This window comes from Lepisosteus oculatus, chromosome 12 (genome assembly GCF_040954835.1).
Source record: "Lepisosteus oculatus isolate fLepOcu1 chromosome 12, fLepOcu1.hap2, whole genome shotgun sequence".
Taxonomy (NCBI): domain Eukaryota; kingdom Metazoa; phylum Chordata; class Actinopteri; order Semionotiformes; family Lepisosteidae; genus Lepisosteus; species Lepisosteus oculatus.
Genome location: NC_090707.1, coordinates 5,753,064 through 5,777,608, shown reverse-complemented (window position 1 = coordinate 5,777,608; position 24,545 = coordinate 5,753,064). Strand labels below are relative to the sequence as shown.

Below are 24,545 nucleotides of genomic sequence, written 5' to 3'. Positions count from 1 at the left end.
ATGAGGTGTGCTTACTTTTTAATGTAATTAAGACATACAGTATTCTGTTCATTTTTTTCTTTGGGGGTATATGGCTCAGTGGTACTGCTCAGTGTTTTACTCTGGAAGGAAATGAACGATCAGATAATGATAAGAATGATCAGATTCCCTTACTAATGTTGAATTTCTAACACGATGCATTGGTTACTGAAAGACATTAAGACAGCTGCTAGAATCACTCCAGAATTTAGTGTGATTTATTTGTACTGTAGTGTTTGATTGCTGGAAGAAATAACGAAGATCAAAACCTAACATTTACGCCTATTAAACAGACACAAAAACTGATTTTAAGGGTTGAGAAATCCAGAAAAGGGGGAACTGTTTTGTAAAACCAATAAAGCTTTCTGATCTATCCAATTTCTGGCAAACCATTCACTGAAAAAGGATAGATGGGTTCAGACTGCAGTAACTATGACATCACCACTGGACGTACTGTAGGTCAATAGATCATTCAGTACTTTACTGATGTATTGTCAATTAAGGCACCATGACATACAATTTTATGTCTTAAAATTGGCACAGTGTGTAAAATGACTGTGGCTGATAACTCTAGCACCTCTACGTACTCAACATGCATCACATTCACTTCTTGAGAAACATTCCCAAAATCTGCAGCTTTCAACGTATTGTACATAAATCCTAGTCCAGGTCCTGGTACTCTTCTGCCTAGATGGTTGTTACTCTCTCTGACAGCTCATCCATACCTCTGTGGATTACTAGTCTTTTCTCTTTCTTCTGCTGGATCTGGTATCTGATTTAAAACCCTAGTTCTCGCCTCATGGTTGTCTTCAGTCTCTCATCTCTCCCTACTCCCCCTCCCTCTCTGCTCCTGAGTTTCCGTCTGACTTTCTTTACCCCCTGTCTGATCCCCACTTCCTAACTCCACACCCTCTCCCCACAATGCTGGAATCAACTACCCTCAGAAGTTCTCACAGTATCGGTTCCTGACCACCTTGCTCAAACTTCAACCATTTAAAAGCCCATTTGATCTCTCAGCTACATCCTAGTGCACTAATGTCTTTTTAATTCTCAGAGTGGTAATGTAACTAATTGCACTTCATCATTGAAACAAAGTATTTCAGATGTTGGTTTTGTTTGGCTCTTTACACACATGGTTCTTTGTCCTTATGCTTGATATAAATTTCCAACACTGCAATTCATCACTGATATGGACACCTGCTAAGAATAATAAGAAAAATATGACCACAAGGTATATTTTCAGGCACTAAAGCATTAAAGTTTATGAAGTTTACGATAAATGATTGTGAACGTGTTTAGTGCCTCTGTACCTGAACAGAAAGTTGAAATCTCAAGTATCACAAAAATGATTCAGATTTCCCTTCACTACATCTGAGAATTGCACATATTTCTATTCACTTAATTCCTCAGTAAGTTGTACTGAAACATCACACTGGAGCCTGCATCCTGTGAGTTATTGCTGTATGACCAAAGACAGAACAGGGGTGGAGGCTGGCTGCACTGTTTCTGCCAAGAGAAATCAATCAGCTAGATTTATCCATTTAGAGACTCCAATCTCAGGACTCTTATGCTGTACCACACTCCCCAGACCTTAAGAATAACATGAAATTCTGTGATTTCAGGACTCAGGAGAGGTTAAAACTCTAATATATTCATTTTATTTATTTTTAGAAATGAGGGAACCACTTAGTGTGTCTGTTCTGTTTAGAAGCTTGTATCAATTTACTTATAAGATAAAGCAGCAGTCCTTCTCTCAGCCTGCTATTCACTTGCAGTATTGTCCTAACAATACAAGATTAGATGCTTTCCCTGACTTTTCCCCTCTAGTTCACAAATTACAATCATTACCCTGTTTCAAATACAATCCAGAAAAGTCATTTTCAATTTTGTTGAAAGTACTTGTCTTTATTTCTTGCCATTATTACAGTATATTGACATGGCTGCAGTCATTCTCAACACAATTGCAGCAAATAAAAGGAATATGGCAATTAGCTAATCATTAAATAACTAAATAAATAATTCAGTTCTTGTTGTTCTGACATGTGGTTTTATAATGGATATTTTAAGAAGATAATTGGAAATCCTATTAAAATTCCGTGTCACAGCCTGCTCCTTACAAGTCGTCCCTAGAGATGGTAATGGCAAAACTTGTCTGACATGTTTGCCGGAAAACACAAAAAGGAGTTCGAAATTCCTACAGTTCTATAACATGAAAAACGACAACTGGTTGTTTGCAGTTTTCGGTTTTTTTCTACATTGCTGTTCAAAATGAAAGCATAACATATCTTTCATTAATAATGTAAGTATAACATAAACATGCCATTTAATTACAGCCCTTCAGCTGTTAAACTGTACAGGATTAAGATTCATCTTTTTAAAAAAATAAATGAAAAGTGTAAGACTCCACCAGCAAAGTCAAAAGGCCATTTGCATTATTTTCTAAATCAAAATAAACATAGCATTTTATTTAGTGTATATTCTTTAAAAAATAAACCATATGGATGATATGTGCTAATTAAATATTTTGGGGATGATTTTGATCAAATAATCACTCATGACTAGCAAAAAAAAAACTAAATTGTCTCATCAGTGGAAGAGTTGATCCGGCACAGGTGGTGAGGTTATTTAACATTTTGAATGTTAATCACGCAAAAAAAAAGAAAGAAAAACAGAAAGGAATCAATATGCTGTGCTTATCAAGGGAATGATGCCTTTGTAGCACTGGTATAATAGACTTTGGCTGTAGTCAACTCACTGTTTACAGCCAGCACTTTTTAAACTTGGCAAGACATTATACAGTACCTGTAGCTAATTATAGTCCATCAATGTCAGGCCACCTTGTCAAGATCGATGGGGAGCTCCGAGTGTGATGCGACGGTCTCTGGTCTGGGCAGGAGTATCTAGGTGCCATAGAATTCACATGTGCTGTTAATGGCAATCTTTCTGTACGGCTCTACATTGATCAAATATCTTAGAAGCGAGATCGCTTGCTTCCCTTCCAGTGAGCTCCAGCAGGCCGAAGCCCGCCCACATGCTGCCTGTGTGTCACAGTCTCCTCCTTCGAGAGTGTAGAGCTGGAACACAGCAGCAACGGCGGAACAGCCACGATTGCAAAGACGTGCAACTGTGTTCCCGAAGTGCACACCCCAAAACACAAAGTGAAAAATAAAAACTAACCAGGGGGGGGAGGATATAGATCGTTGTAAGTAGCTCCTATTCTACACTACGACCAACTTTCTCTTTCTTCCCCTCTCCTATTTTGAAAAGCTCCGTTTCTAGGATAAACCCCCAGAATATGTCACTATAAAGCAAAAACAATTTTACAAAATAATCATCATAATTCTGATATACACATTTCTCCAGTGAGTACACACACAATGAACACATTATTAACAAAACAAATATATGTACATATATATGTGTAAATAAAATGTGTACATAAATATTTTAAAGACAATACTACCCCCTCAGTGGTATCGTCTTATAAATCAATCCACGCAGGCGCAACATTGAAACAGGCACTACTAGGCCAGCCACTGTTGCCATGCCAACGTTTGGGTCCTTCGTGTCGCGGGAGAAACCATTTTGCAGGTGAGTAATCAAAACAACGTATTTATTTGAAACACGTGAGTTAAACACCAATTTAGTTCATTTCACTTCCAAAACAAAGAAAAACAGGTGTTTGGTTTGAGTTAATCTTTAATTTTGATCACACGCAAACAACCTTACTTCACTCTGTGTGTGCACCCACAGAGCAAGCAAAGCTATCGCAGGACATCCAAACCAGGGTGAAGTTTGTTTACGTTTGAAACCAGAGTTATCGCCTTTGTTTGGATGGTGAAATGTTTGCGTATGTGTGTGGCTGTACATGTGAATTCCTCAAAAGTGCTAGGTGATCTGGAACCGGAGACTCCAGTCACCGTGTCATTTGGATTAATTAATCACTCATGACTGATTACAATTATATCTATCAGTACGTATTTCAGTCGTGCCATGGTCGAAATTCAATTAGTTTCGGTCAGATAGACTAGATAAGGTGAATGTTCCCTGCTCTACATGTATTGGTGAATAGACTTGAAGGCAGACGGTAAAGGTTCAAGAGGGCACTGTCTCGGTTAATGTTCTCTTTAGCCATGCTAGGAATCAGTAAAGGATCATTGACATGAAGTGAACTTCCTTCACACATTAGGAATCAAAATAAGAGATAAGGGAAAAGCTGGACTGTATTGAACCACAAACATAGATTTACTATGGGTTTAAGCACCTATCTCGTGGTAGGATGATAGAGATGGATGTGTGGCTGTTGTGGACCTACTTACAATCATGGAAGGCATCCAGCAGCTTGTGGCTCTTGAACTCTCCATTGGCACCAGGTTGTGGCAGGTGTAAAATTCTCTAGAGGCAGGCACACACACACACATAGAGAATTGGATCAAGAAGATAAGGTGTTTGTTAAGCAAGGTACTGCAAGCTGTCTGACAATTCGACAAAACATTTGGGATAGGAGGCTTCTCAAACAGGCTCTGATTTCTCACGGTCTGGACTGGGAGTTTCTCCCAGAGGTGTTAAAGCAGGATCCACAGTTTACAGGGCCAAAAGGTCTAACTGACAACTGGAGGACAGGGTCTTGGAAACACTCAAGACTGCTCCTTCCTTGAAACCCAAGTCTCCATAGAAACCATGAGAGGAAGTCATTGCTACTGTATTAAGCAATGAATGATGCTGTGCTTTGAGAACATAGCGAATCGGACAGATTGTAATTTTGCTTGAAACAAAAATCTTCAGGGCTTCAGTCTCAAGATTTTTGATGGTGCTTAAGACCAGAGACTTTAAGGGTCTTCTTAACAGGTATCTCTGTTTATGTCAGTTTGTATCTCAGTCCCTCCCATTCTTGAGACCTGTGTCTCATTTACCCCGGAATGGTGGCAAACATTAGCTCATCTGCCATGGTCAGAAGAAGTCCCAACTTTATCCAGAGACGAAGGGAGGCAAACTCTAGTGTCTATGGATTTCTGATGCTGCAGAATCTGAAGAACAAGGCTAAGAAATTTGGTCTGGATATAAACTGGATTAAAATCCAGCCCCTGTGTCGCAACAGAATTGGAAAACACAAGGTGATAGGAATGAATGTGGAAGCCATCAGCTCCATCACCTACCATGGCTTCTGCTCACATAATACCAATGGTGAGGCCAGAGTCAAACAGCAACATGTCATCCCTCACTGGGGTATTGTCCTGAGTGTTCAGCTGTGCTGGTAAAATTCCCATGTTTTCCTGGTGCTGTTGTATGGTGCTTTATCCTGATTTCTTAACATTCGGTACAGAAGGTCAGTACCTCTGGCCAGTGGTTCCTTCTGTGTATTCTTAGAAGTCCACATACAGTATTGTCCCAAAGTACAACACCAGTGAGAACAACATATTATACTGCAACACGTTCTTCTTTGTCAGCAGATTGAAGGCTGCAGTAGATTGTTTTCTGAACACCAGATTTAACCTGTCAAGGCACTGAAAGAAACCCTGCGGCTGAACCAGACCACTGCATGAGATCTCTTAACACTTCACTTGCCGACCTCATATCAGATCAAGGGCTCAGGATGCATGTTAAATGGTATGACCTCATGGGAATGGCTAGACTCCTGGTGACATCTCAGAATCACTTACTCTCGGCATGATTATACTGTGTGATGAGATGTTCATTTCCACTTCAGGGTGCCTGTCTGTAGTCTGTATGCTGTTCCTATGTTCACATACAGTAGATTCATGCCAAGTGCTCAGTCTTCTTCCCACTCAGTGATATTCAGGTTTGATCATTTATTGTAAACTGTCCCTTTACTAGCAGAGAGCTTCAGAGTATTTTATACTATAGAGTACTGATATACTTATACTAACTAATACTGGCTATGGGAATTTAATGAAAAGAGCCCAATGAACACAATTGGCTGAATGCCCTCTTTCTGATTTTCTGATATTTTTTGGTGGCCTTTCTGACATGCTGATATTTTGTTTCCTGATCTGAATTTGCATCTGCGTTACAAGGTCATTAACACTCAGGAGAAGCGAATAGTTCATTTTCTAGCCAGAGTCTGTAGGAAGAGAGAGGGAGATCAAGATCTGCGTGTCCCTGGTGGATCCCTAGTAAAACTAACAGTTTGGTAATGATTACACTAGAGCTCCCTAGATCAGATAACTCTCTGCAGGCCTTGCACAATGTGTTGTTTAATGAGGTGAGCCAGTGAGGGCTTATACTGTACATGATTATATTCTGACACAATCACACAAGGAAGTGCAGAAATTTCTTAATACACAATGAACATTCTTTACCTTGTTGTTATAAGGAGCACAAAAGAATTAGGGGAAGACAACTGCTGTCAACTAAAACATGAATATGCAGCATGCACAGTACAGTTTCACTTCATCCCCAAGTCCTACTTAAGTACACATTAATGCCCAAGCTGTCTTTTATCTTAACAGCTATATTACAAGACGTAGGAAATAAACTCTTACCGCTTTCTGACTATTCATTGCATTCATTCTTTTGCTGTAATCTCTTGTTTTTGTAAAAAAGCCTTTTTAACATTCAGTTTGCACAAAAATTTAACTTACTTATGTGGCCATTAATTATGAAATAGTGTCAGTGTTTTAGAAATATAGAAAGCCTGTAAGCCTTATATTCACTATCATCTTTGCATTCCTGAACAAATTAACTTCTGTTTTTTTATGATATACTGTATATGTACCGTATGTAATATTATGTAATAACTATATTTTAAACACAGTGAAAAAAGTAATCTGAAAGCAGCAATACATTTTAATGCAATGCTGGAAATCTCCCAAGGGCAGTCTTTGTTGTTTGGAACTAATGGAACATTTTCAGCCTACAAATAAAACCGAACAGAGAAGATTTACTGAGCAAACAATGGATAAAAAATGAGATTCGAAGAGTACTTTACAATCTTGATTCCCAGAAAAGCTAGATTCCCATTAAAATGTCTTCTCCAAGACTGTTCACATTTCCGTGGACAAGTCTGCAAAATTAAACAACCCCCAGAAAGAGAAAAATGAAAAAGTGTTAACAACTGTCAGATCCTTAGGCACTTTCTAATTGGAGGCTCTTCCCGGGGGGCTGAGATGTGCCTGAATTTCTGTCATTATAGAAGTGATTACCGTATATATTATTAATCAAAAGACTCAGAGCATTGATCGCTTGGCAGCACAGTTATTTTACTTTGTAAATGAAGCATACCTTGTTAATATTTTTGCGTGCACGCAGCCTGATTGCCCTGGACTTATTCTAATTTTTAACAGAGAGCCTCCTGATTTTATAACTCTTCAGGGAATCCACATTGAACATATAACATATATTGGAGCAGTTTTACGAGATTACTATTCTATCAGTGAGCCATGTGAAACAATTTGTTATCTTAACCCTTGTTCCACGACGAGGATTACAGTCGTTACTGTACGTGGTGTTGCCACATGCTGAGCATGTACTGTAAATCAAAGCCATCCATTTGGACCATGTCACATCACCTAGCCCTTCTTCTTCTGAGCAGTTCCTGTGAGAGTTAGTCTGTTACGTGGCCAAAATGAGAAACAAACTGTGTTCCTTTTCAGGGAACCGGGGTTAAGATAGTAACCCAACATTCCCTTTCAGATGCCCACTGGTCAAAGGTACTGATAGTCTGTACTCCAATGGTTGGACAAAAGTTTACTCTGGACTCACCACCACAGATAGCTTCCACATCGATTCCCATCACTGCACCTTGTGCGTCCAAACTTTGTTGCCATACATCCAGACCAGAAGCCCTAGTTTTGTTCTTCTGGATCTGCAGCATCTGCAAGAGTACCATCATCATTACACCCTCCAGTAATAGATTGTTGATGTGGTCTATGTTTTTGAAGAGTTATAAGCACATTAAACAACATTTGTTTTTGAAGAAACTTGATGCAATCTTGGAACTGATTCTGGTATTTAAACAATGTACTGTAATATTTCGCTATTCGATTACATATTGACTACAGCTTCAATGATTTCCATTAATTCTACCCTGTTTCTCAGGTTCCTTGGACTGTACTTATTTATTATCGGGACTGTACATCAGAAGCTCTATCTGTTTGATAGCAGCTTCACAATTCAGGTTCAACTGTTAAGAAATAGGAAATATAATAACCAACTTATGTGCATATTAAAATTATTCTCCATAGACATTTCATTCCAGAAAAGGAAGTTTTAGTTCACATTTCATTACCGAACAGATTTTCCTTGATGAGGTAATCACCCATCACGTGGGGGCAGGGGGCACAGACGGTAGCCCCCATCCTGTTCTTACGGCACCAGGATGTATTTACGTGCGATGCAGATGCGGCCAGTTGCTGTGGTGACCAGAGGCTGTGAGCTCAAGCAGGTTTAAATGTTATATTTGTGAATAATAACTTCAACCTTTATAGAATCCAATTCATGACACATACCCAGTTGTTGACAATATATCTATTGTAGCTTAACATAAGATATTATGGTGGAACTCATTATATAACATACCTGTATACTGTATGTTGATATTAACAGGGGACTAACACATTAAAAATGTTACGGAATTTGCTTAAGATTCAGTGTATTTTGAAAAAATATTATTCTGATACCAATTCTCTGGAGCCATGGCATGGCAGAACAAAAAACATTTTATTAATAAACATAAATAAATTAATACATTCATTAATGAAAAAGTTTTTATTTTCATGTTATTTTATTGTTATATCCAGTAAATAGAAAATATATTCAATTAGTTTAAAAGGTCATGCAAGTACAATTATTAAAATATGTCGAATTTAATTTATCATTGCTTAAATCTTATGACTTAAACCTATCAATAAATTCACTGGAACTGTATTCATGCTTTGATTGCATAATCTTTTTCATCTTATTACATGCATGTTTATATTTTGGGTTTTAATTGAAAATGCATAAACCTATAATTTTTTAAGTGCATGATAAAAATTACTTTGAATAGTTCTGAAACCTTCTTAAAGTTTCAATTAAATGACGTAGAAAATGCTATAGACCTGCTTAATTCATTGTAAATACAGTACGTTCTGCAGAATATAAGATCTATCATTCAGGGATCCTGGACAAAATATTACTGTTTAATAACACTGAAGTAAAACATATTAGTATTTTACTTATTACAAATAGGTTTTTGTCACATTTACCATTTTTTCTGTACTAAATGTGCATTGAATTGAATTGTTAGTGTTTCATTTATTGCAAAAAAAGAAATGAAACTTGCTTACAATCTATCTTAAGTGCCTCTATCTAAAATGCAGTTTAACAAGAATTAATGATGCCCACGAATGAGATGATTTTAGGATATTTGTTGAGTATGTGGGCATTGTGAAAGTAGGAGAATCAGCTGGGTTCACTGTTCAACTTCTACTTCTACATGATTTATTGATTAACACCTGTCAACAATTCTGCAGAGGAGCCTTCATCAGGACAAATGTTTTTGGCCAGACAGACATCTTTTACAGACGAGAGATCCCTATTCGCTGATATTCCATAGCTTTTTTAAAAAAGGAAAACCATGAGGTAAATGGATCCGTCTGGCCATAAATGCAATTAACAACTATTTACCAATGTATCAAAATACACCATGAATACACATCAATAAATGTTCAAAAATCCATTTATTTTTATATGTAATATACTGTATACTGTATACAGTATTTGATTTTGATCAATTCTAACCCACTTGGCTGAGGGCCAGCCCCCTGGCCATCCAGAGGGAGCAGGGAGCCGAGGGGCAGCTGAAAAGCTGGAGAGGGGGCGGAGGGGGGGATGCATGAAGCAAAATGAGAAAAGAGATGAATTTGCATATCCCGCAGTACTGTATATACAGTGCCTTCAGAGAGTATTCAGACCCCTCCACTTTTTCCACACTTTTGTTGTGTTGTTAGACTTATTTCAAAATGGATTGACTTGATTCTTTCTCGCCAACAATCGACAGGCGATATCCCGTAATGACAAAGTGAAAACACGTTTTGAGGAATTCTTGCAAATTTCTTAAAAATAAAAAACTGAAATCTCCCATTTACAAAAGTCTCCAGCCCCTTTATTCAGTCCTTTGTAGGACCACCTTTAGCAGCGATTACAGCTGCGAGTCTTCTTGGGTGTGCTTCTACCAGCTTTGCACACGTGGATTTAAGCAGTTTCTCCCCTTCTTCCTTGCAGTGGAGGGGTCTGAATACTTTCTGAAGGCACTGTATACAGAACGCAGTATAAATATATACATATATGCATTCTGTATATACTGTACATATACACAGTATATATGTACAGTATCATATATCAGGAGACTTTGAGAAATGACATTGGGAATGATTTAGCTGGGATGATGGTGACATGATTTTCGTCATCCCTCCCGAGGTTTTTGAGAGTTTGAGAGTTTCCTCCTGTGGTATACCGCTGGAAGCCCTTTTTTCTACATGTCACTCTTGTTTTGTGGCTGCAGCAGCTCTTGACCCAGGTGTGTCGATGACCGTTGGTTTAACTTCAGGGCAACACTGACAGTACAGCATCTGCAAAATTCAAAATGGCTTAATCATGCATTGAAAAAAGTTTTAGCATTAAAGTCATGGTTTTGCATTCATATTCTTCGTGACTGGTAGAAATTCTACCTTAGAAATAAGCAAGCCAGCATCATCAGCAGCTGCAAATTACTGTAGCTGTTTTGCATTAGAATTTATGCTTTATAAGCATTGATATTATAATTTAATGAATGCAAATTGCAAAGCTTTCAGAATAATGGAAGGGCTTATTTTGCCTTTGAGCTCCCTCTCAGTGTTTTTTGATTACTTGGTGATTCACATGCTGTAATAGCACTCCCAGTTTACACAACTCTTAATTTGCAATTTATATATAATGAAACTTTTTCCATGGTTATTTTATAAAAGTGATTTGTAAACTAGTACCTTCACGGAGGGCTGCAGAAAAACACGAATGATGAATGCTATACACATTTTAAAAAATCAATCTAAAAAAATAAATCATCAGAAATTCATTTAATATCGCTCATCCCATTGTGGTTGAAAGTAAAGATCTAATATGGAAGTGTAAAAGTCCTCTAACTGAAACATGTAAAGAGTTGAAGGTACTACTCACTGTCTTCTTGATTGCATATCCCAATACATGTTTAAAAACCAATGCACTGTCTACAGGTACTGCATGAGTCTTGTGCTAGTGAAATGAATTCATGTGACAGTGACTTTCAGTGTTAATCAAACCTTAGGAGTCTATTTCCAAAATTAAAGAGTTATTACTCAAGGACTCACTTCCTGAATACAGGCAGTCTTCATTCATGGAGTCGATGGCCATTGAATTTGATCAATGCTGTTAAGCACGCTGGCTCTAGTCAGCATATGAAATATACATGACAGGAATGTGTAATATCACATTCAGCAAGTTAAAGCGTCGGTGTCTTGAACGCAATCAGTACATTTCATAAGATATTACGTCTCCCACATCGAAAGGTGTGGCAATTCATGCATTTTATTTGACGGATTCTATTTTGTTACTTGTAGCCCAGGGATATTACATTATTGCAGCCACACAGCCCCTGAAGCATACCTGATGTGAAGAAATGAGGCCTGGCAGCATTTCAGCTCCGCCATTATACTTGGTTAAGAAGGAAAGGGCTTTAAACAGGTAAAACCACTTGCTGTCCAACGCAGTCTAAATGTAATGCTTTAATGACATTTAGAAAATGTGACACCATCCTGATTTGATCAGATACAGCGCAGATATTTTCTTGAAAGCCCCTGACGGCGTATGCAGGTTATTCAGCATTAATTGAATCTTCATTGTACTTCCCTTTGAAAGAGGTAAAACTACGTTTCAGTGATTTTGCTTTTGATCCCTCTATCACTTTCCCCCTGATTCCGCCAGAGATTCTTGATTCATTAATAATTGCTGCATAGAATTCATCAAAGATGATGCATTTTGAAATATTTTCGATGATATACAGTAGCTGCCAAACCCTTTATTAAATAATAAGAAAAGCAGTTTCCAGTGTTTCCTGGGGGGGGAGCTGGCAAATTAATTTAAAGATGATGCCTTTAAAGCCATAGTCCCAATATAAATAGTAGATCAGAATGTTTGAAAAACATTAATTATGTATTTATTTTGTATTTCCTGAAGAATTAACATGTGAAGGTACGCACAGAAGGAGTGGAATGCTGCGTTTTTTTCCCCACATAATAAAGATATATGGTTTATGCATGCATTTGCAAAATCCATTGCTAAAGAAAAAGAAATGGACTTGTAAGGATAATTATTTTTGATTGCATAGCTCTTGCATTTCTAGATTATTGCATTGTCTTATTAATCTTAATAAAGGACAAAGGAAGGAGTACAAACTTCAGCCAGTTAATGGATCAAAGCATGAAAAGTACCAATAAACTTACTAGAATTAAGCAGACAACATTATCAATGGGTTTCCTGTGGTCCCACCATGTGATGCCATTGTTTTTATCTCTTTCCACAAGAAAGCTTCATTTAAATAGAAAATGTGAAGCATTTTTAGTAGTTAATTTTTAAACAAAGGCAGCAAATTGGAGTCAAAGAAGTAATAGTTAAACTAGACCTGTTTTTCCCCACATTCTCAGCTCAATATAACACTTCAGTCATAATAACATAACAAAAGGTTCCAAAAGAGAAAAGGCCATGTGGTCCATCTGTCTCATTGTGTTTTTGGAAATATGTGGTTTTCAAGTGCTGAAGTAATTAATATAAGCGAAACGTAACCGATAACAGCAGCAAAGCCATACAGTCTTACAGTACTTGTGATGTTTGTGAAGTTATTTTTGTTGATATTTAATGCATTCAAGCACTTAGGATTTCTCTTTTAAAAGGCTCCAAATGTCTTAATGTTTGTTGCTGTTAGTGTCATCTGTTTTATTTAATGAGCTTAAGAAAGTCAAAGAAAATTAATTATCACATTACAAACGCTGCATGAGAAGTGTGTAGTCAAGTGGGAAAATAAAGTAAATTAACATAAAAAACTGGAAGGTGAAAGACATTTAATCGAAAGAATTTGTAAATATTCTATCCTCATGTCTCTAACCTCTTTGTATCGTGCCTTTTCAGTACAGTGTTTCTAACCTAAACTACTATATTCAGAACAGTTATTCGTTGGTGATGTACCCATGGTGTATATCCTCCATGAATCAAACCGAAAGAAGGGCTCTGAGGCATTGCAAAACTCAGATTGCTCATTGCAATATTGTAATTGTCTCAAGCATGCTGAGTGTGAATTCAAAATACAGAAGAACATTTCTGCGCTTTGGTGTAACTGAGCTAAAATGTTACAGTATATTGTCGTTTTATAAATTTCCCCTGATTATTTTCCTAATTAAATCATCTGTCAAAGCAGACTGAAATGCAGAAAAAAACAGAAAAGGATGCAGAGCCTATGCTGTTAAGTTGTTTTGAAAGCAAAACCAAACAGAGTACTGCTTGTATAAGGAAGGATGACAAATACCCTAATATCTCCTGCTATTTTTAACATGATGACACCTAGCTTGGATCAGTACTTATGAGTACTGAATCATTTTTGCCAGAACTCTGCTAGCAGGTTCTTTTGGGAACCTAATGATTAAATGAAGATTCATGTATTAAAATGGAATATTTCTTTAATCAGCTTTTAGAATAAATGCATACAGGTACAGTACAATGTCAATGCAAGGATTTCTCATACTGCCTATGTGTTTCAGCAAAGTAAACCATGCAGGTGAAATTAAATGTCGTTTTAGCATAATATTATTGAAATAGAAATTTATCAATACTGTATGTCAGTAAACATGTTAGAAAGCTCGTAGATAACTGGCATGGATCATTTTCAGAGATCACAAATCCCTCAACTGCTCTTAATATGCAGCTTGTGTAATTAGGTACTCTTCAGCTAGCAACACTGTTTACAACTTTCAGGTTAACTATTGCATTTAGATCAGACAGGTATGAAAGAATGAAAAAAGATCATATACTGTATAAGTTTAATCCTTGATTATTGCATTGCTATATAGTGGTTGTTAGAAGATGAGAGAGATCAAATCCCCGAGCACACACAGGCATGCTCCTCAGTTTTACATTCCAAGCCTTTTTTTCTGTATGCATAGAGCAACTGCTTACAGAAGAATCTGGCAGGCAACTGCATAATGATGTAACACAAAGTAGATTGTCGAAATGCAACAACACCTGCCTAGACCCATTTCATCAGAAACAAACGTCTTTACAATCACTAACAAAGTGCTATGCAAACTGCTGGAAGTCTCCTGGGATATAGGATTTATGCCAGTACTGTTCTTACATGTCTGTGTAAAAGAGGAATTAATTCTTCTCAGCCTGTTCAGTGCACACATCTTGACCCCAAATATATCCAGACTTAACACATCCAGTGGAAACAGAGGAAATGGAAAGATGTGCTTTTTCCTCATGAATAAAAATGTAATTCCCATTGAGTATCACTGGTCATCAAGATCCCAAACAAAACTTGAGAAAGAATTCATCAGAGCATGGGACGCCATTCCTCAAAGTCACTTCATATTCTGGTCAGGTCAATGAGTCTTTGATGTAATGTGATCATTGCTGCAAGGAGTGGACATAAGCAGTATAGAAAATGACTTCTTCACCTTGAGCTGTCTAGGTAAGAAGTGCTCAAACAGTAATGGTAATTATTGTGAAATATAATGTGAAAGATATTGCTTTGTGAAATTTGAAATGTAACACAAAAGCATGTGGATTATCTATGGCTTGTGTCATAGCTAATATATTCTAGCTACTCTCATGAATTAGCTGCATGAGACTGTTCAAGTCAAAACACAACAAAATGACAACTTAGCTAGAGAATGCATTTGCATTAATATTGATCAATTTTCTCTCATCCCATTAGTGTTAGATTTTGAACTAAATCTTGTTTTAAGAAAATAATATTTTCACTCTTACCTATTCTACAGTCTCAAAATAGAAGATGCAGGCATACGTTAAAGCCATTTAGTAATGCGTAATGCATGTTACACTCCAGCAGAACTAACACATTTTCTCAGTATCTTGGGTTAACAATACAGCTGTTTTATATTCATAGAATGTCACCAACTAAACTATAAAACTTTTCTGCAGGGTAATCTGTAATTAAGCATTGAAAATGTAATCACATTTTTATTTTTTTTATATTAACTCTTAGTTTTAAATTCTAGTATGTATCACTTGCTGTGTGTAAAAAAGAAAGCTATTGGCTACAAAGCTTTTCTGAGATCTTGCTGAGTTGCATCATAAGGTGTTTTATGTAAAGCTGAGAGAAAGGAGAAAAAGCATATAGAATTACAGAAGGAATTACAACATGACCTTTTTTCAACTGATTATGCTAATAAGATACATTATTTCATATTCTTCATTTCAAAAAGAAAATAGTAGATTTGCCAAGCAATTTCCATTTAAATTGAAATTACTTCTTTTCTGCTTTAATTAAAATAAGCCTCTATAATAGTAATAAATAGGAAATTAACTGGGCCAAGCAATTCAGTACTTAATAACTAGCAATTTCCATTAATTTAATTTTGATTAGTGGCATACCTCACAATTTATGTTTCTTCTTCCCCACCACGTAGCCAGCCATATTTCCCCATACATTACTTAAATAAAGGGTAGCACTTTTAATGCCATAGTGATCTGTTCTTTTTTTTAATAAATGCATTAAATTAATATACAGTATAGAACACGGGCTGTCTGCACATTGAAAACATCCATTGTAGATAATAAAGTAAAACGCTCTCTGTCAACACAAGTGTGGTATATATAAATATATACTGCATATGTATGCAAAACACAAGTAAAGCTTTCATAAAGTTCAGAGCGACATCTTAAAGCCATGCTCTGAGTGGAGTGGGTTCTAGAATGTCACATACAGTACAGTACAGTAACCAGAAATTGGTATTTCATTTTTGCAACTCACAAAAAATAATCTTCTAGTGTAGAATAGATGGATGTTGCCAGCATTTCCTGCAGCATTGCTCTGTGTATCAACAGTACTTTGACAGCATTTTTAGTATTTGTTAAGTGTTTTACCCCTCATTGTTCTCTCCTGTTTTATTTATCTGTTCATCATGTTGTGATGCTGGATCACAAATGTCTAAGGGTTGAAGTTCTCACAGGCAGGTATGATTTTGATTCAGCATTCCTGATGTGAACACAATTTAGATTAACCATTCAATTAATATAACAGAACCCGCCAACAGAGTTCTGTTAAGTTTTCAGGTGAGCCAACATCACATTGTTTTTTCATTGTTTGCAACACCAGAGGTCTTGTTTGATTGTACACAAACACAAATACACACATATCTTTTTGTACAAAATCCAGGCGTAAAATAAACACAAAGGTCTTACAAAAAGACTGGAAACCACTTTTCCCAAAGGGGATTGGACATAGGACAAGACTGTCAAAACTCAAAATTCTGGTCTGGAGGAGAGTGCCACCTACTGGTTTACCATGGCCACTTACAGCAGTGGTCTCTGACCATAGTACTGACCAGCCCTGCACTGCATAACTTCTGAAAAACACAGAGTGTCATCTTTGGAGCACAAAACAAGGTGTTTTTAATTTCTTTTCTTTTCAGCCTGGAATGAGTAAAATTAACGATGCCATATCTTTGGGTGCAAGCTTTTTTAAAAAGAAAAATCCACAGAATATATGTTAAAGGAGTGAATGAATTAAAAAATGATTTAATGCAATGACCAAAAAGGTCCATGCAAACACAATCTAATCAAAGGAGATATATGTATACAGTAACTTCATTCCAGCTCTTTGAATTAAAAATCCATATCCATATTTAGATCCGTATGTCAGATCATACCACATGAGTAACAAAATGGTACTTATCCTTTTCCAGACTAGTAATAATATAAAAATCTTAGATCGTTTTGTAAAGTTGAAAAGAGACTGTAAAAATAAATGCTAGCATCAAACATGAAACATTCTGAAATCAATTTGATATGAAATGTACAAAAACCTGAGCATTGCTACAGGTCTTTTTAGTTCTGGTGTAAAGAAAACCTTTACACAATACTGTGTTTGTGTTAAATGCATTAGAGCGTGAGACAAAAAATGTGATTTAATAAACACTGTTTGTAATAGAGGATATATGAAATTTCATCTTTGTTCTTCCATCAGTAGTCAATCAGATTTTCATTTGAGGAGAAAGGTATAATGTCAGCACAGAATCTATAGCATATAGAGATTATATTTCAGTCACATTGCCTGGATGGATATATGATTGATATACAATCAGAATATTTTTATTGGTGATCCAATGAGAATGTTGTGAAATTAGTGTGTTAAATATTCATAGATTATTTAGGCAGATAAAAGTGCATGCATTTAATCTTTAAATCAGATTGGTGCCCTCAGGTTTTTGAATGCTGAATGCTGAGCCAGGTATTCTAAAAACCTGAAAAAATGCCGCCTTCTTCTTTAAAATTAAATGCAAACTTCAAAGAAAAATAGTCAAAACTGCTATTTTTCTCCCTAGTCAAGCTAATATGTGTTTAAGTACTGTAGTTCGGTCAGATCCTAATATATGAGCGAGATGAAATAGGCCGAGTATATTTGGTGGCGCTCACCTGGCTGAGGGAATCTGGCAGCCTCATTATTACCCATATTTCCTGTAGCTAAAATATCCGCTCAGTTCCTGTAAAATTAACTCGCTCATAGCTCTGTGTTTTGGGGGATTTGTTTGCGGGATTTTGGAAGCCTTACCCTTGTATTGAGGAAGTCCCTTAGCCGGGCGAGCTATGCTAAACATACGGAACTTGAGCAATGCATCTGAAGTAGCCTAATGAAATTCTGTTTTTACATCAAATCTTATGAATTTTAAAACTGGAAAAAATTCTGCATGGCCACTGCTCTCTGCTTTGATAGGCGAGAACATGAAACCTCACGGTTCGGCAAAGAACTGGGGGGCAATGCCCTGTGGCGCAGTCCAATCTGATGCGGGCTTCAGAGAAGGGCGCACTGGGGGCACTCGTGAGCATCATTGGGAAACGAAAGGTTAGAAATGGGACGCCCTAAAGCCCTCGCAGACTTGAGCACGAAGGGCGCCAGACCGCAGGTGTGCGCACTGGGACACGGCGGCAGTGAGCACTGGGAGGCGCTGGTGTCTCGTAGCTCGACCAGAACTAGGAGGTGTACGAGCTCGTTTGAGGTTGAATTCTGCGTTTGTAGCGGAAGGAGCTTTCGACCCGAAGAGCTGCTGGCCCTGAAGAGTAGGCTCACGAGGAACGTGGGAGAGAGCTGCCGCTTGACGAATTTAACTAGGGGAATTTAGGAGCGAATTTTGAGCTGGAAACCCCCAAAAGGTAGGAATATTAGCAGTGCATGCGGCCAGAGGCATAGGAGGGGGAAGAGTCAAAGGCCGCTGCTGACCACCTCCTGCCAGTGAAGGAAAGGTACTTGAAATGGTGGAGGAAACCTATTGCTGTAGCTGCCATAAGATTATATACAGCATAAGCTGGGACTGTAAGTGCGATGGGAAACGGAGGGAGGAGAATGCATTAGACTGGTAGGAAAAGAGTGGGGGGGCGGTGAGACTGTCTTGGGAGCAGTCGCCACAGCTGCTGGGAGATTCTGGAGGCTTGTTGAGATCAGAAAAATTCAGACGGGATGGTGGGTACTATGTACATCATACCCCACTTGAACAGATTCATTAGTAATGGTAGGGTAGTCTCTAGTACTCTCCTGGTTCATCTTTGTACATCTGAGTAAATTCTGGAACACCGTAGCAGTAATATCACGGCCTGTGTGTGCATAGAACTTTGGTGTGGAACTGGTTCACATGTCTTTGTTAATGATTTAACTAATGATGGCAGCTGCAGAATGAGTTCTGCAGTTAACAGAAACATGCTTTTCTTTGAAAACAATAACAGTTTTGACCACTGCTTTTGGAGAGCGCTGTTTTACACTTCTTGTTGTTTTTCAACGCTTTTGAATTTACCTGCCAGGAGGTATTTATTAGAGCAGATACAATAATGTCTTGTATAGTCACTGGGTAAATATTAAATAAATCATTTTGTTAAGCATCAGTTTTGCATCAGGGCTCAGTCTTCCTTATTCAGCAAGTCAGTAAGAGAAAGGTGAATATAATGTTAATAAATGGCTATCCAATGGAACTGAAGAGTACATACTCTGTTACTTTTGTCACATTCAAAAAAAATACTTTAGGCATTTTTACTTTAATGATTTTGTTCACCAAGGAACCTGTGAAGTGGTGTGTGTGATAAAATATTTATTGTGTTAGTTTAAGGCAATTTAAATGCAAAGCATGGAGCACTTCATTCTTGCAGGAAGGGACAGCTGCCAGCTGTCAGCTTTTATTAAGTCTTTTCCTCACTTTCAAAGTGGTCTGTGAAAAAAGCATTATATTCCAGCAAAGACAGGGGGCAGCTAGAACACTGAGATATAGTCAACCACACTGTCATGATGGGTCATGTTTGTTGGTGAAGTTTATTACAACCTTCTTATGTCTCTATTGATTGAATTGCTCTACAGTATATTACTTGCTTTGCTCAAATAATGTTAATGTCTGACATATCGGAGAAGGTATAATGTGTTAGTGACATTTTATATCCAGACAAGGAAAAAGTGTACTAAACAGCTCCCACTGTATAAATTTGACTTTGTTAGTAGCAAATATCGAAAACACTTGCATACAGAATATTATATCCCATGTGTGTTGTAACTAATGTTTACTGCCATCCCTGACAAAGCCGTGAGATTAGTGTAATGCATATTCATGTATTGCTTTCTTTCTTAGGTAGATAAAATTACATACTTCTGTGCTGCATTCCAAATCACACATATGAGTTAATCATTTTGTCCCATTATGCTTAACATGGCCTACCCCACCACCCTGCCAAATGTTCACTCTTCCGGGGTGCTGGGTTAGGTACTTCAGACGTAACCAGTCACTTGGACTTTTGATGGATGAGCAAACATTTAGTTAGAGAGACCTTTGTCGAAGTTCCCCTGGTAAGTGCTGTTTTACATAACTGGTCCTCTCTCCCTGAGTAACAATAGGATGGACTGGCTATGAACAGCTCACAAAGAAGGCTAACGAGCACTATTCCCTTTAGTGTATTAAATTAGCATATTAAAAAAGACCTATATGCCCTTTCTTGACTAGCAAAGCCATCATAATCTTAGCCGTAAATGACCCTGAACACAACCCTTTTCTTAGAGCACTGTATAAAAATTGTTTAAAATGTTACTTTCCATTTTCGTCTTTGCTTCGAAGCTTGCTTGGAGAGATCCTTCTTTGAACACAAGAAAAACGAAAAGTAGCATTCAAGGGACTCAAAGGAATTCTGATACTATTTATTTTGTCTCAATAAGTAAAATGTCATTTACAAAGGAATCGGGAGAACAAAATTCATCTGTTTACATCTGTTTTAAAAGAAAACATAATTTATGATGCGGTAAATCTATTTAAAGAGTGAAATGTAAATTCATAAATGGGCTTTTTTAAATTTCATTCTGCTCTTACAGATAAGAGTAAAAATACAAGAAAATCCTGCAAATTCAAAAGAGCAGCCAATAAACACCAGGAATAAAAGACAACCCAGACATTCTATCTGTACAAGTTGGTACAAGAAAGTTAAGTTGAGGATAGTTATGAAGACCTGAATTACAACTTGAATACATTTGTTTTTAAAAAAAAGTAAAGGTAGACACCAGCGCAGTAACCCAGTGATTTCTCATTTTAGAAATTCAAAGAAGTATTTGCAAAATTTGAAAAATGTAAAACCAATTCAAATGTTATTATAGATTTTAGCAGCTCCTGGGGGATGCTACTTCACAAATGTGACAAATATTCACTCTTTTTGAAAGAACCTTTCATACTTCGTTCTCTTTTCAGAAGACGTTATTTAAATTACATGGTCAGGCTCCATTTGCTGGAGTCCAGGGCTCTTTGGAATGTTTCCACAGGAATATTGAAAAGTAACATCTGGATCATTCCTCACAACCACCTGAAATGCCACAGGAGCTTAAAACGACTTCAGAAATATGTGGCCATTCGTTGTGCTTAAAAGTAACCCTTTATGTGCAAGTAATGGATAATTTAATTTCATAGTTGATTGCTAGATTAATTAAAAATGTGGGTATATATTATTATACACACCGTGGAGTGGTGACACTGTGACTAAGGATCTGCGCCTGTGGCTGGAAGGGTGCCGGTTTGTATCCCGCAGCCGGCAGAGGAATCCTACTCCTGAGGCCCCAGCTGCTCCAGGGGCGCCGTATAAATGGCTGACCCTGCGCTCTGACCTCCAGCTTCCCTCTCCCCGTCTGTGTGCCTGTGCGTCTCATGAAGAGCAAGCTGGGGTTTGTGCAAAGACAAATTCCTAATGCAAGAAATTGTATATGGCTAATAAAGTGATTTTACCTATCTTATATATTATTTAATAAATAATGTTTACATATATAATGTTATTAACTATTATGCATTCTATATTATATAATGTGTATGTATTATATTTTAAATAACTTTAACAGTGCAGGTTGTTGAAAGCGGCTCTTTACTTTATATCCTGTTATTCATCTTAGTTTATACTCGATTCACAGCTCCAGGTAATTAAGTTGTCCTGAACTATGCCAGTTGAATGCAGAAACCTCCTATTTATAAATACAGTCTAGGAATCTTTTGTTTAACTTATGACTGGCTTTGATTATTCAAGAGGCATACTGTGAACAGTAATACCTTCACATCACATCCTTTTAACTAATTCAAATTATCCAATATAATGTATTGGTTTGCTCATTATTAAATTTTACTTAGCATGTACCAACTATAACGCACCTATAGTAGATCATTGTTTAAAGATAATTTTGGAGCCAAAATTGACATTGAATAGTTCAGTGTTAAAATAAACATTAGCAACAGTGCATATACAGTACAAATGTAATGTGCTCCACATATAAAGTCTTAAAAATTAAAATAAATACTCCAGTTTAATCACTTGCCTTTTAACCATTGTGAACCATTGTAGCTGCAGCAATAGAATAGCTTTTATTGGTATTTGACAATACATCAGTCTTTATTGCATTCTGTTTTCTTGACAGCTTGGAAAAAGGCAGTTGCTGTTTCCACTTTGAAAGCATGTCATGAAAGCATTGCTTTCAAAGGGGTGCTGTTTTCTATTCCCTACTAGAATATGGTTGCCTCACTTTTAATCTTTTCTTCAAAATAAAATCCATTCTCTCTACTTCTTTACTCTCAAAAAGAGAGGCTATTTTCCTTTCAGTGTTATTAAAAAAATCAGATTGATATTCTTCGTTAAGTTCATTTCAGTATTGGTCTCAAGCTATATTACAGTACATTTGTTTTTGAATTGCGTGTCCTTAGAGATGCATTGTACTGTCAGCACGACAGAGCACACTTTGAACACATAAATAACTTTGCTTCAGAACTCTCATTTTTTACAAATCTAATATTGGCTCAGCTCTTTTTTTTATTTTGAGTATCCTTTATTTTCTGCCTTCAAGCAAAATGCAATAGGATCAAAGTAAACTGAATATATGACGTCTGACCATTTTAGTATCTACAGTGGATTCTTAGCAGCTTTAACAATGTTCAATAAAACGATAATGTAGTAATAAAATATATCAATTATTTTTTTAACCTCTGAAGTGCACCCCTGGCCTGGAAGATGCACAGATGCCATTCTGAACCAGCAGGCCCACGGCACAGCAGATCAGGGTGAGAAGTAAAAAAATGCATCACCAATTAAATTAGAGGGCAGCTTGAGGAAGGTCTGAATATACAACCCCAAGCAGAACATTGCCCTCTGTCACCTTACTGGTGACATAGAGTACCATATTCTTACTTTGTTTGGAAATTCTTGACTTGAGGAAAGAGTGACACCTACTGGTCCACCAACACCACTTCTAACAGTATCTTGGGCCTCTTTGGAGATGTCCCATTCTTGTAATGAGGAGGTTACAAACGAGAGAAGGCCATTCAGTGCATGTACCATGTTGGGTTGTTAGTATCTAACCAGTAGTTTCACGTAAGAATCTAGTCTCAACTTCGATAACATGACTTACTCCATACGCCCACAACCATTTTGGGTGAAGAGGTGTCTACTGTGATAACCAGGCCCATTTGACTTGTTATAAAATATCCTCACTTCACTGTTGTTATTCATCAAGCCAGCGGAGTACCAGGAAGAGAAATTGTTTTGTGATTTTCAGCCACTAGTGTTGCCCTGCAAAGGGCTGACGTGGTGTCCAGGGTGTTCCTACAGTACCTTGTGTAGCAGAGCTAGTTTGGACACGGTGATGTCAGCGCCCTCCCCGCGCGTAGCAGGGTCCTCAGCTGCCCAGGCTGGGGGAGGTCTCCTTAAGCTCATGCAGCTGGCTCCCTGTTGCGTTACGCCAGAGACCCGGGTTCGCACCCCAGGTGTTGCGTGGTGAAACAGGCGGTGTGGAGCAGCGGAGGGCACGAGCCCGCGCGGAACCGCGGTGGTCACACTTGCACCTATTGATTGCCAGGATAGGTTCCAGCTCCCAAAAGACAATGTCCTGGATAAAGCACTTAGAAAATAGATGGATGGAATCATTGGTGGTAATGATAGTGTGAAGACCATCAGGCATCAGAGACCTCTTTGGCAGATAAATGAGTGCAGTCTCATTCTCTGCCAGAGGAGGTGCTGAAAGATAGTTCCTTGTACCAGTAGTTCCCAGGTGTGTGGACTCCTTCCAGTGTCCCCATATCTTGAAGACACCACATGCTACTCTTTTATTCTGCTCCATTATTAATAACACGCAACATACTGTAATAACAAAGAAATTGATCTGCGTTCCACAAAACATTTGTAATGGACACCTTCAATTATGAAATGTTCATCCATTACACCAGGGACTGGATTTGAGAAGATAGCAGCACATGTGTATGAATATGTGTAAATTGAGTAACTGAATGAAGTGGGTGGTGCTGTTCAGTTACTGTATCTTCAAAGATGGGACATCAGCTAGAAGCAAAGGCATTTTTAACCTTAAATCTGCTTGCACATCCCAGTTTTCTTTTCTGAGGCCTTCCTGTAATGCAGCCATGAATTGGGAACAGCTGCCTTACACTTTAAATCCCCCGGATTCTGAAACAAAAACCTGAAGATCAAAGGCAACCCCCCCACGAGAAAAAAGGTTTTGAGAATCTGGTAAGAGGTGGTGTATCTGCTTCTTGCCTTGAAAATCAAGCTTAATTTGATTATGTGGTCTTAGATCGTTTTGAATGTCTGAGCCAGATCTCTCACATTTCAGACAAATGTTTTAATGCATTTCTGAATTTACTTAACTATTATTTCCAATATAAGTATTTTCTTTCTTCTCAAGAAAAATCTATAGCATCTCATCACTGTGAGTGAGTCCTTTCATCAGAGCACATCTCAGTTTTATCACTGTTAAACAGATGCTCCTACTATTTTTCCTTTTT

At 37.6% G+C, this 24,545-nt stretch overlaps 1 long non-coding RNA gene across 3 annotated transcripts in view; it reads left to right on the top strand.

The window, feature by feature from the left end:
* Positions 1-3,566: 3,566 nt before the first annotated feature.
* The window catches only part of LOC107078761 (uncharacterized), a 66,641-nt gene continuing 45,662 nt past the window's right edge, over positions 3,567-24,545 (top strand). Inside the window, exons 1-4 of one of the 3 annotated variants that reach the window (XR_001479726.2) lie at positions 3,588-3,609; positions 9,492-9,600; positions 11,592-11,715; positions 22,743-22,811. This is a non-coding gene — a long non-coding RNA (uncharacterized lncRNA). Of the gene's footprint in view, positions 3,610-9,491; positions 9,601-11,591; positions 11,716-22,742; positions 22,812-24,545 lie in introns of all 3 variants that reach the window. The other 2 variants (XR_001479729.2, XR_011191251.1) reach the window with 2 other exon arrangements.